Genomic DNA, 14,446 nt, shown 5'->3' with positions numbered 1-14,446 from the left:
GGAAACCATATGCGTTACAACATTAAGGCATTTAAAAACAGGCAAGCCCTAACCCTCAAAAAATGCGACCGAGTTAAAATCCTGGAAAAAACTGAAGTTACATATGCTACCAGTCAGTGGGGTAGTACTTGGCGATGCAATCCGTGAAAGCCGAAGCTTCTGGCATTACGAGAGGGTCCCTTAAACAATTCAAGACACCACACTTGTGAATTGTCAACACCTCACCACTCAGGAAAGGTGACGCTATGCAGCTCCTCCATTTCCTCATCCAAGCACAGATTACAGGACACACTGAATGTTCAGGACAAACCAAGTTTTATTAGTCATTGGAAAGCAAGATTAGCCCAAAGCTTTAACAGCTACACATGGCCCCCACTGGGATGCACACTCTGTGTAGGCATGTTATGGGCAGCTGTGCTATGGGCAGGCACTGGAGTGGAGCTGTTATCAGGATGACTTCCTGTGATGGCACCCGGTGACTGAGGGGCCTTCACTATTGAAGAGGCTACAGCATTCAAGCCTTCGGGTGGAACATCTTCAGGAAGCTCAGCATTGAGGTCATGGATATTACTATCAATATTAACATGGCTGCTCTGGTCATGCAGCTCCACATTCAGGAGAGACCCATGGACCTCAATGTCACTGCTGGCTGAGGAGTCAGACACATTTTGGCTGGACTCATGCACTTTCAGACTCTGGTAGCCACTGGAGCCTTGAGTAGATGCAGGAGGATGCCCTGTTGTTGACTTCAGGGTCCGTTTTTGTAAGCCATCCGTGGCAGAAGGCCTCAGGAACCCTGTACAACAAGAATGACACAGGCATTACTATGGTCACCACACTGAGTATAAGCCGATTCGAAGACAAAGCCTTCACAGAAGCCACAAACGTCAGTTACAATATGAATAGCAAACCCAAAAATTAGCAAAGAACAATATCACTCACCTTCGTCAAACAACGAATACAGAACAAAACAAGCAAAAACCAACACACGACCCATCATTTCTGCTATATGCTGCCCAAACACCGTCTATCAAACAAAAAGCGTTTTCGTACGATTGAAAAAAACGGCGTCAAAGGTGTTAATAAAGGATCCGCGAAACCGCGCCCTCCACTAATAACAGCTGCGAACTATATCAACTGATTAACAATTAATCGTTAATTTGTGAAAATTTCAAGACAGTTACTAATCACAATGTTTTTTTTATTGTACGTTTTATTTTCGACGTATACTGCTACTAGAAAACACAGGCGCCGAATAATGCTTCTGTCAGTGCATGGGTGCCCTAAAAAAATTGACCCCCTAAGCAAGACAGACGATACAACCTATACATTTTAACGTACACAAATTTAACTACTAGCAATCGGAAATATACAAGAAGTCTGTTGATGAGACTTGGGGGTATTTTTCGTACGTGGATTACCCATGCATTTACTCGATGTAATTGTTGACGATTTGGCATGATCCTGGATTTGTCGGTTTTTCGAAACTCTTGCTAAATGTGTTGTTATAGCAGCACATCCAAATCCTCAAACCTGCTCGGAGCAGGTTTGTTCTACGTAAACAATTGGATTAGCTTGCACACGTAATCACTGTCCGTGCATGGAAATGTAATCAGCCATGGATTCGCCATTCATGAATGAGCGACCGATTGATATCGGTGCGCAAATTATAAGAAGAGAATTTCATATAAAGAGGGTTTTGCGCGATCGGCAAGATCCTTTATTGCTCCTGGAGGAAATTCTTTGCGAAAGATACCGCTTCAGCCGAGGGGAAATATTGTACCTCAAAGATTTATTAGCACCATATATTCAAAGTCAAATTAGGCGAAGTATATATACGTATATATTTAAGAGTGTGTGTGTATGTATATATTTACCAGTTTGAAGTATATTCTTGTACTTCACTTTAACCTGTTCCCATGCTCTCATTGTGCTTATTTTTGATCTGGAATTATGGCATACAGTAAAATCCCGTTATAGCGAACTCGCATATAACTGAATTTCGCTTATAACGGACAAACGCTTTTAGCTGTAGTTTTGTTCGCTATAACGGACATGCAGGTCCAGGTACAAGGCGCGTGGCGTGTCGGTGATATCCAGCGCAGATACCTAGTCGGGATTATTAATAGTCACACATCTGGTCGGGTAAAGTTGGATTACTACATGTACAATATATTAATCTGTACCACAAGTGTGTCTGCTGGGGTGTGGCAGTAAATGGTGTCCTGTTGTGTTCTGGGCATACAGAAACTCTGGATATAATGGACTTTGGATATAACGGACTGTTTTGCCTTGAAGTCCGTTATAACTGGCCGGATTTAACTGAATTAAATAATAATTCATCTGACACATAGGAAATGAAACGCTGCATTCAGTAAGTACAATTAACACTACGTCCGCGTTTAATTTGTCGGTCACTTTTTGACAGTCGTCTTTTCTGGTTTGGGATGCTTTGCCGTGTTACTCCTTGTGCATATTAGTTCTTGAAATTCTTTATATATATATATATATATATATATATATATATATATATATATATATATATATATATATATATATATATATATATATTTAAGCGACGTACGGAAAATACCTCCCAGGTTTGAGGATCTGGATCTGCTGCTATGACGACACATCCAGCAAGAGTTTCGAAAAACCAACAGATCCAGGATCATGCCAAATCGTCATCAATTACGTACGGCTAAACGAGTAATCCATATACGAAAAATACTCCTCTGGTGGTAAGAGTCAAGACACAACTCCCTGTTTCTCAGATCACTTTCCTTCATACACATTAACAGTTTGTAAAACTGCACCTATGCTTTTAGTGTAATGTTCTGTAGCTCTTAATACTAGTATTTCTTAATTACTCTTCTTTTACCACCAAAAAAATGTCTGATGTCTCAGTGTTTCATTTTCCTTATTGTTTGTCTGTGAATAAAATCTAATCTATGTTTAACAAAACAGAATCTGGGCTATCAGATGAAGCTTCTAAGAATGTCCATAAATATGAAATCGTGGAATGCGGAATCAGTACCACTAAAATTCAAATAATAGGGCTTATTATTTGCTAGGTAGTTTTTTCACGTTGCCCCTATAGGTTTCACTGATAATAATGTTTTTCCAGAACATTGCGTAAGACCTTCTTACGCATTAACATTAGCCTAATAACAAACCACACAGGCTAAGTGGCGAATTAATTTCAGAAACGCACAATTTATTCATGATAAAATGAGAATGAAAACATAGGGAGTTAATCTCCTTGGAAAATGACCATGATCGATTTTACCTCATAAAATAAGCTTATCTTGCTAGTTAACGTAAGTAACGTTGACTTGTACCGGCCTCAAAAGGGCAATGGTAAGTAATTCAACTTATAAAGACGTCAGATTGCATTAGTAGATGCAACACTTAAATGAATAAATTATGGTTGTAAAATAAGATATGTTCAACAGGCTAGACTTCTGCTGGCTCCTTACGTTTACCAATGCACGACAAACTACCATGACAGACGAGCACAATGAACAGATCACTCAATGAGAATGAATGACGCGACCGACAGGCTAAGCTGCTTCTAGCGCCGAGGTGGTTAAAATGGTACGGTCCACATTAGGGGTGTTTGAAATCGTTTTACATAAAATTTTCCTACAAAGTGAGGTTATGCTGTTAGGAAAAATGTTAAGAACCCACGAAAATGGTACTTTTGTCTCTCTTTTTGTTGGGGGGGGGGGGGGTCTGGGATTTGATCGGGGGGTACAGTACCCCCGTAATTCGAATCATGCACCCCAGTACTTCTCGCAACGAGATTACTTCTTAATCAGTTGATATGTTTTTCAGCTGTTAATAGGGGAGGAGGCGGTTTGGCGAATCTTATAATAACGCTTTCTTGTTATACGAAAACATCTTTTGTTTGAGCTACAGTGCGGGGGGTTGTCGATGGTGAAAATGAGGGGCAGTGCGCTTGTTTTTGCTTGTTTTATTTTGTACTCTGTGTTTGATGAAGGTAGGTAATGCTCTTCGTGGATTTTCAGTTACTTGTTTCACGCAAGATAATTATGAGTTGTGCTTTATAAGATGCTGTTATGGTTTTTTTTTTTTTAAGTTATCTGGCTCATTAATCTCAAACTCCATATCATACAGGGTTCCTGAGGCCTTCTGGCACAGATGCAAATGCTCTACAAAAATGGACCCTGAAGTCAACAGGGCATCCTCCTGCATCTACTCAAGGCTCCAGTGGCTACCAGAGTCTGAAAGTGCATGAGTCCAGCAAGCTTCGTCAAATGCCTCGGCCAGCAGTGACATTGAGGTCCATGGGTCTCTCCTGAATGTGGGAGCTGCATGACCAGAGCAGCCATATTGAAGTTGGTAGTAATCTCCATGACCTCAATGCTGAGCTTCTTGAGAGCGTTCCACCCAATGCTTTGCATGCTGTAGCCTCTTCAGTAGTGCAGGCCCCTCAGTCACCTGTTAGCTTCACAGGACATTATCCTGGGAACGGCTCTGCTTTAGTGCCTGCCCATAGCACGCCTGCCCATAGCACGCCTCCTCTGCCCATAGCACGCTGCTAGCGCCTGCATAGCACGCCTGCCCATAGCACGCCTGCCCATAGCACGCCTGCCCATAGCACGCCTGCCCATAGCAGCCGCCATAGCACGCCTGCCCATAGCACGCCTGCCCATAGCAGCCTGCCCATAGCACGCCTGCCCATAGCACGCCTGCCCATAGCACGCCTGCCCATAGCACGCCTGCCCATAGCACGCCTGCCCATAGCACGCCTGCCCATAGCACGCCTGCCCATAGCACGCCTGCCCATAGCACGCCTGCCCATAGCACGCTGCATAGCACGCCTGCCCATAGCACGCCTGCCCATAGCACGCCTGCCCATAGCCGGCCATAGCACGCCTGCCCATAGCACGCCTGCCCATAGCACGCCTGCCCATAGCACGCTCATAGCGGCCATAGCACGCCTGCCCATAGCACGCCTGCCCATAGCACGCCTGCCCATAGCACGCCTGCCCATAGCACGCCTGCCATAGCACGCCTGCCCATAGCACGCCTGCCCATAGCACGCCTGCCCCATAGCACGCCTGCCCATAGCACGCCTGCCCATAGCACGCCTGCCCATAGCAACGCCTGCCCATAGCACGCCTGCCCATAGCACGCCTGCCCATAGCACGCCTGCCCATAGCACGCCTGCCCATAGCACGCCTGCCCCATAGCACGCCTGCCCATAGCACGCCTGCCCATAGCACGCCTGCCCATAGCACGCCTGCCCATAGCACGCCTGCCCATAGCACGCCTGCCCATAGCACGCCTGCCCATAGCACGCCTGCCCATAGCACGCCTGCCCATAGCACGCCTGCCCATAGCACGCCTGCCCATAGCACGCCTGCCCATAGCAGCTGCCATAGCACGCCTGCCCATAGCAACGCCTGCCCATAGCACGCCTGCCCATAGCAGCCAGCGCCTGCCCATAGCACGCCTGCCCATAGCACGCCTGCCCATAGCACGCCTGCCCATAGCACGCCTGCCCATAGCAGCCCTGCCCATAGCACGCCTGCCCATAGCACGCCTGCCCATAGCACGCCTGCCCCATAGCACGCCTGGCCCATAGCACGCCTGCCCATAGCACGCCTGCCCATAGCACGCCTGCCCATAGCACGCCTGCCCATAGCACGCCTGCCCATAGCACGCCTGCCCATAGCAGCCTGCCCATAGCACGCCTGCCCATAGCACGCCTGCCCATAGCACGCCTGCCCATAGCACGCCTGCCCATAGCACGCCTGCCCATAGCACGCCTGCCCATAGCACGCCTGCCCATAGCACGCCTGCCCATAGCACGCCTGCCCATAGCACGCCTGCCCATAGCACGCCTGCCCATAGGCACGCCTGCCCATAGCACGCCTGCCCATAGCACGCCTGCCCATAGCACGCCTGCCCATAGCACGCCTGCCCATAGCACGCCTGCCCATAGCACGCCTGCCCATAGCACGCCTGCCCATAGCACGCCTGCCCATAGCACGCCTGCCCATAGCACGCCTGCCCATAGCACGCCTGCCCATAGCACGCCTGCCCATAGCGCAGCCAAGCGCCTGCCCATAGCACGCCTGCCCATAGCACGCCTGCCCATAGCACGCCTGCCCATAGCACGCCTGCCCATAGCACGCCTGCCCATAGCACGCCTGCCCATAGCACGCCTGCCCATAGCACGCCTGCCCATAGCACGCCTGCCCATAGCACGCCTGCCCATAGCACGCCTGCCCATAGCACGCCTGCCCATAGCACGCCTGCCCATAGCACGCCTGCCCATAGCACGCCTGCCCATAGCAGCTGCATAGCGCCTGCCCATAGCACGCCTGCCCATAGCACGCCTGCCCATAGCACGCCTGCCCATAGCACGCCTGCCCATAGCACGCCTGCCCATAGCACGCCTGCCCATAGCACGCCTGCCCATAGCACGCCCTGCCCATAGCACGCCTGCCATAGCACGCCTGCCCATAGCACGCCTGCCCATACGCCTGCCCATAGCAGCAGCCCTGCCCATAGCACGCCTGCCCATAGCACGCCTGCCCATAGCACGCCTGCCCATAGCACGCCTGCCCATAGCACGCCTGCCCATAGCACGCCTGCCCATAGCACGCCTGCCCATAGCACGCCTGCCCATAGCACGCCTGCCCATAGCACGCCTGCCCATAGCACGCCTGCCCATAGCACGCCTGCCCATAGCACGCCTGCCCATAGCACGCCTGCCCATAGCACGCCTGCCCATAGCACGCCTGCCCATAGCACGCCTGCCCATAGCACGCCTGCCCATAGCACGCCTGCCCATAGCACGCCTGCCCATAGCACGCCTGCCCATAGCACGCCTGCCCATAGCACGCCTGCCCATAGCACGCCTGCCCATAGCACGCCTGCCCATAGCACGCCTGCCCATAGCACGCCTGCCCATAGCACGCCTGCCATAGCACGCCTGCCCATAGCACGCCTGCCCATAGCACGCCTGCCCATAGCACGCCTGCCATAGCACGCCTGCCCATAGCACGCCCTGCCCATAGCACGCCTGCCCATAGCACGCCTGCCCATAGCACGCCTGCCCATAGCACCGCCTGCCCATAGCACGCCTGCCCATAGCACGCCTGCCCATAGCACGCCTGCCCATAGCACGCCTGCCCATAGCACGCCTGCCCATAGCACGCCTGCCCATAGCACGCCTGCCCATAGCACGCCTGCCCATAGCACGCCTGCCCATAGCACGCCTGCCCATAGCAACGCCTGCCCATAGCACGCCTGCCCATAGCACGCCTGCCCATAGCACGCCTGCCCATAGCACGCCTGCCCATAGCACGCCTGCCCATAGCACGCCTGCCCATAGCACGCCTGCCCATAGCACGCCTGCCCATAGCACGCCTGCCCATAGCACGCCCTGCCCATAGCACGCCTGCCCATAGCACGCCTGCCCATAGCACGCCTGCCCATAGCACGCCTGCCCATAGCACGCCTGCCCATAGCACGCCTGCCGCATAGAGCACGCCTGCCCATAGCACGCCTGCCCATAGCACGCCTGCCCATAGCACGCCTGCCCCATAGCACGCCTGCCCATAGCACGCCTGCCCATAGCACGCCTGCCCATAGCACGCCTGCCCATAGCACGCCTGCCCATAGCACGCCTGCCCATAGCACGCCTGCCCATAGCACGCCTGCCCATAGCACGCCTGCCCATAGCACGCCTGCCCATAGCACGCCTGCCCATAGCAACGCCTGCCCATAGCACGCCTGCCCATAGCACGCCTGCCCATAGCACGCCTGCCCATAGCACGCCTGCCCATAGCACGCCTGCCCATAGCACGCCTGCCCATAGCACGCCTGCCCATAGCACGCCTGCCCATAGCACGCCTGCCCATAGCACGCCTGCCCATAGCACGCCTGCCCATAGCACGCCTGCCCATAGCACGCCTGCCCATAGCACGCCTGCCCATAGCACGCCTGCCCATAGCACGCCTGCCCATAGCACGCCTGCCCATAGCACGCCTGCCCATAGCACGCCTGCCCATAGCACGCCTGCCCATAGCACGCCTGCCCATAGCACGCCTGCCCCATAGCACGCCTGCCCATAGCACGCCTGCCCATAGCACGCCTGCCCATAGCACGCCTGCCCATAGCACGCCTGCCCATAGCACGCCTGCCCATAGCACGCCTGCCCATAGCACGCCTGCCCATAGCACGCCTGCCCATAGCACGCCTGCCCATAGCACGCCTGCCCATAGCACGCCTGCCCATAGCACGCCTGCCCATAGCACGCCTGCCCATAGCACGCCTGCCCATAGCACGCCTGCCCATAGCACGCCTGCCCATAGCACGCCTGCCCATAGCACGCCTGCCCATAGCACGCCTGCCCATAGCACGCCTGCCCATAGCACGCCTGCCCATAGCACGCCCTGCCCATAGCACGCCTGCCCATAGCACGCCTGCCCATAGCACGCCTGCCCATAGCACGCCTGCCCATAGCACCGCTGCCCATAGCACGCCTGCCCATAGCACGCCTGCCCATAGCACGCCTGCCCATAGCACGCCTGCCCATAGCACGCCTGCCCATAGCACGCCTGCCCATAGCACGCCTGCCCATAGCACGCCTGCCCATAGCACGCCTGCCCATAGCACGCCTGCCCATAGCACGCCTGCCCATAGCACGCCTGCCCATAGCACGCCTGCCCATAGCACGCCTGCCCATAGCACGCCTGCCCATAGCACGCCTGCCCATAGCACGCCTGCCCATAGCACGCCTGCCCATAGCACGCCTGCCCATAGCACGCCTGCCCATAGCACGCCTGCCCATAGCACGCCTGCCCATAGCACGCCTGCCCATAGCACGCCTGCCCATAGCACGCCTGCCCATAGCACGCCTGCCCATAGCACGCCTGCCATAGCACGCCTGCCCATAGCACGCCTGCCCATAGCAGCCTGCCCATAGCACCGCCTGCCCATAGCACGCCTGCCCATAGCACGCCTGCCCATAGCACGCCTGCCCATAGCACGCCTGCCCATAGCACGCCTGCCCATAGCACGCCTGCCCATAGCACGCCTGCCCATAGCACGCTGCCATAGCACGCTGCCCATAGCACGCCTGCCCATAGCACGCCTGCCCATAGCACGCCTGCCATAGCACGCCTGCCCATAGCACGCCTGCCCATAGCACGCCTGCCCATAGCACGCCTGCCCATAGCACGCCTGCCCATAGCACGCCTGCCCATAGCACGCCTGCCATAGCACGCCTGCCCATAGCACGCCTGCCCATAGCACGCCTGCCCATAGCACGCCTGCCCATAGCACGCCTGCCCATAGCACCGCTGCCCATAGCACGCCTGCCCATAGCACGCCTGCCCATAGCACGCCTGCCCATAGCACGCCTGCCCATAGCACGCCTGCCCATAGCACGCCTGCCCATAGCACGCCTGCCCATAGCACGCCTGCCCATAGCACGCCTGCCCATAGCACGCCTGCCCATAGCACGCCTGCCCATAGCACGCCTGCCCATAGCACGCCTGCCCATAGCACGCCTGCCCATAGCACGCCTGCCATAGCACGCCTGCCCATAGCACGCCTGCCCATAGCACGCCTGCCCATAGCACGCCTGCCCATAGCACGCCTGCCCATAGCACGCCTGCCCATAGCACGCCTGCCCATAGCACGCCTGCCCATAGCAACGCCTGCCCATAGCACGCCTGCCCATAGCACGCCTGCCCATAGCACGCCTGCCCATAGCACGCTGCCCATAGCACGCCTGCCCATAGCACGCCTGCCCATAGCACGCCTGCCCATAGCACGCCTGCCCATAGCACGCCTGCCCATAGCACGCCTGCCCATAGCACGCCTGCCCATAGCACGCCTGCCCATAGCAGCCTGCCCATAGCACGCCTGCCCATAGCACGCCTGCCCATAGCACGCCTGCCCATAGCACGCCTGCCCATAGCACGCCTGCCCATAGCACGCTCGAGCCTGCCCATAGCACGCCTGCCCATAGCACGCCTGCCCATAGCAACGCCTGCCCATAGCACGCCCTGCCCATAGCACGCCTGCCAAGCTCCTTAAGATGCTGTGTCGGACTGCTGTATTGTAACTTGAACCTATTAAACATTTTCCTGAACATCCCCTGTCTTGTGTGTGTGATCTGTGCCATTTAACTGCAGAAGTCCTTCATTGTGGATGCAGACTTCCTGGTTTAATGTAATCTGAATTCATTTGTGGTCACTTTTACAGAACCTTGCATAACTGTTCCAAAACTGCCCACCTGAGTCGAATTGCCTGCAAACTGCTGAATACCATTTCCTCTTCGGTGTGGTGTCTGCTGTAATCCTTAAGCTGCTTCAAATCCAGGTTGGGTCACATCTGGCTCAGATCAGTGACCAAAACATGCATATTCGAGCCTGCCATGGTTCGTCACATGGGGCTGCAATCGCAATGAAGTGGTGCGGTGGCAGGAAACATGCTTACTATTTGGGTATATTCTCTTGGAAGATGTTCAAGTTGAACTGCAAATACCCCAACAATGCTTAAGATGTACATGAGTCTGTTTCTAGGAATCTTTTGCATACATTTTGGTTGTACAACTAGGCTGGGGTACCAACCCATCACAGGACACTTGCATAACATTCACTTGCACAAGCATGTCAACAGGTAAGTTGCCAATCAGCTTCAGCATGTTTATGGACTGGGGGGAGATCATCGTGCCACCTGTAAAATGCAAGTCATACTGTATCAGTTCTTGCAACAATCGATATTGGTGAATGTGTATTGGAATTGGATTGAATCTGATGTGGATCGGTCCACACCTAATGTAAATGAAGGGTTAAAACTACACAAGGCACAACTTCTGTTACTATAGCGCAAGTCAAACAAATAGTTACTACTTGATAGATGTAATGGTTCATTAGTGATGAACAGATCAGTAACTTCATGACTTGCTCATTCAGTAGTTCACCAAGCTGACAGAATTAACAGCTCTGGGAACTTGAGACCATTCAAATCTGCATTTCTACATCTTGGTTTAAGCCTGGTTCTGCTGGTAGGCTATGCTGAGCAGCTACAGTATGGGGCGCCGTTTGTAAAGATAGCAAACATTTTTGTACTTGCCACTTTTTCAACGTTTAGTGCAATTTTCTGACATTTAGCTAGAAATCAATGGTGTTGTGGATCATCAGGTTTTTTTGCTGTGTAAATTATGTTCAAAATTGTTCATATGTAAATATAAACGGCTTGTCTATATATAAATATTAAATGTAAATGTTAAATATAAATGTTAAATGTAAATATAAATATAAATGTTAAATATAGACTCTAAATGTTGAGAACGTATGCAAATTAGCCACGCCCATTTCAGTAAAATGGGCGGGTACCGACGAGAGCGCAGGTTAGGGCTGATGCGGGACAATATGGCGAAAATACATTCATAGCTTCCCGATGTCACAGTGGAAGGTGTACATGATGTTGCTCCCGGCTGTGTAGCAATACCATGTAACGCAGCGCGAACAACTGCCAAAACTGCACATTCTATGGCCTCTAAGTGAGCGGAATTCGCCATATTGTCCCGCATCAGCCCTAACCTGCGCTCTCGTCGGTACCCGCCCATTTTACGCAAATGGGCGTGGCTAATTTGCATACGTTCTCAACATAGTCTACATTTAACATTTATATTTAACATTTATATTTATATTTACATTTAACATTTATATTTAACATTTACATTTAATATTTATATATAGACAAGCCATTTATATTTACATATGATGAACAATTTTGAACATAATTTACACAGCAAAAAAACCTGATGATCCACAACACCATTGACTTCTAGCTAAATGTCAGAAAATTGCACTAAATGTTGAAAAAGTGGCAAGTACAAAAATGTTTGCTATCTTTACAAACGGCGCCCCATACTACAGCAGATTATTTCAAAACACACAAAATAGGTAAATTGGACAGCTATGCAAACCACAAAATATATTTTCCAATAAAATTTCTAATGCAGTACGCAACGAAGACGCTTCCTTAATGTATTTATTAGTGGACAAGTTTTTTTGATTGGTGCTACTTTAAAATGCTGGTTATTTTATAGCTCGTTGGTACGAACGAGGCGATGCTAGTGGTCCCTTTGAGCAACTATTTTTATCGCTGTGCCCAAATTTCAGCGCCTGTCTTCAATCCACGCCGCTCCCCTTTACGTAAGTGATAACCAGGCAGCAAGAGGTAGACTTGGCTTTTAAAGGCAGAATTTGCCGGTTTGTAAACATTCTGTTCAAATAAAAGGTTGTCTAATAAGTGCATGGCAACACTTAATGAAAGGCACTTTGTTTACATAACATTAACACAGTTCGTACAGAGAATAAATTCAAAACAGTAAATACACTGAAAGAGCAGAAGGGAATGGCGCCACCACGTATAATTACAATGCAGAGCTCTGAAATTAGCAGTCCAGAGAAATCGTTTCCATTATCTGAGTGAAAATACGAAAGAGGAAACGGATGAGCCGTTCGGCCATAAAATCTGACTCCCAAGATAATAGACGTTATTCCTATCTTTGGTATTATAAAACACACACCCATGACTACAAAAGCAGTAAAAACTCAGTTTTCCCGAGGAAAATAATGCAGTGTAAGCATATTTTATCTGTGTTTGATTAAAAGTGTTTCAGATTCATAATAGATAACAGAACCTCATCACTAGGGACTGACGGACTCATGTCACTACATGCCAGGGCGATATCAGATAAGCGCACCTTAAAATCACCGCAAACAGATTATATTGTCCTCTGTAAATGGTGAAATTGAGCAGCTTGTTAATGTGAGGGGCTTATAAACTGGACAAACCTTTAAAAAAACACCGCACTCTACTACATGTATGACAGTCTTGTTGTGAAATAACTATATTGTAACTTCTTGAAGAGAATACTGATCGCGATTTCATTCCTGTCTCAGGTGTCTCTAGTCAGTCTCCTTTATGATTTGGTCAGATTCAGCTGTGTGGAATATTCGCCTGTTTTCCAGTCGGTTGTACCTAATTTTTTAACAGACACTTTGGAGATCGAGCGACAAACTAATAATTGCTGGTTGTGGTTGTTGGTAGCGGTACACGTCGAAACGTAAACGAAAATAACTCATTTGATTAGAAATAGTATTGGAAAATTACTCATATTTATCAGTACTTCCAGCAGAGATTTGGTTTAATTGTTAATCAGTCGATATAGTTCGCAGCTGTTATTAGTGGAGGGCGCGGTTTCGCCGATCCTTTATCAACACCTTTGACGCGTTTTTCCAATCATACGAAAACGTCTTTTGTTTGATAGACGGTGTTTTGGCAGCGTGTAGCAGGAATGATGGGTCGTGTGTTGGTTTTTGCTTGTTTTGTTCTGTATTCGGTGTTTGACGAAGGTGAGTGATGTTCTTTCCGTTGCCAGTTTTTGGGTTTGACGTAATCGTAATTGGCTTTCTCTTGTCTGGTGTCTGTGAAGGCATTTATTTCTTAATCCCGTGATACTGTGTGGTGGTCATAATGCCTCCCTTGTTGTACAGGGTTTCTGAGGCCTTCTAGTACAGATGCTCTACAAAAACGGACCCTGAAGTCAACAACAGGGCATCCACCTGCATCTACTCAAGGCTCCAGTGGCTACCAGAGTCTGAAAGTGCATGAGTCCAGCCAAGCTTCATCAAATGCCTCAGCCAACAGTGACATTGAGGTCCATGGGTCTCTCCTGAATGTGGAGCTGCATGACCAGAGCAGCCATATTGAAGTTGATAGTAATCTCCATGACCTCAATGCTGAGCTTCCTGAATATGTTCCACCTGAGAGCTTGAATGCTGTAGCCTCTTCAATAGTGAAGGCCCCTCAGTCACCGGCTGCCAACAGCTCCACTCCAGTGCCTGCCATCAAGGGCCCTGTTTAGCTGTGCTTCTGTCTGAAGGTTACTCTTCCATTCCTGTGATGACCAATCTATGCCTGCTTATTAAACTACCTTGTCCTGAATATTCCTTCTCATGTGTTCTATACTCTAGCTCTTCCATGGAATGCCTGTCTCCCTTAAGGCTATCAGATACCTCCTGATAACTGGACCTGTGGTACTTGATACAGAGTGTGTGTCACCCCCAGTGTGGCTTATGCTGCTTGGGGAAGTTTCTCTTTCCAAGAATAGGATGCAGACAAGTCAGGAATACAATGTTTAGGGTTCACATGTCTGCACGTATAACTCAATGATGTATTGGGTTACACATTGTGACCCAAGTGGTGCTCTGAACTCTCCTCACTAGCTTGGAGTTGCTATTGGGCAACGAATAGGTTGAGGTGATGAGTTTTGCACTCTGCACAACTTCAACAGTAAACGTTCATGTTGGGAGTATGCAGAGTAGTGGGACTCCTCCACTACATTTATTTTTTGGTTTCCTTCTGTAGACCTGAGCGT

This window comes from Brienomyrus brachyistius, chromosome 7 (assembly GCF_023856365.1).
Source record: "Brienomyrus brachyistius isolate T26 chromosome 7, BBRACH_0.4, whole genome shotgun sequence".
In the NCBI taxonomy this organism is placed as follows: Eukaryota; Metazoa; Chordata; class Actinopteri; order Osteoglossiformes; family Mormyridae; genus Brienomyrus; species Brienomyrus brachyistius.
Note: the sequence above shows the minus strand (reverse complement) of the source record.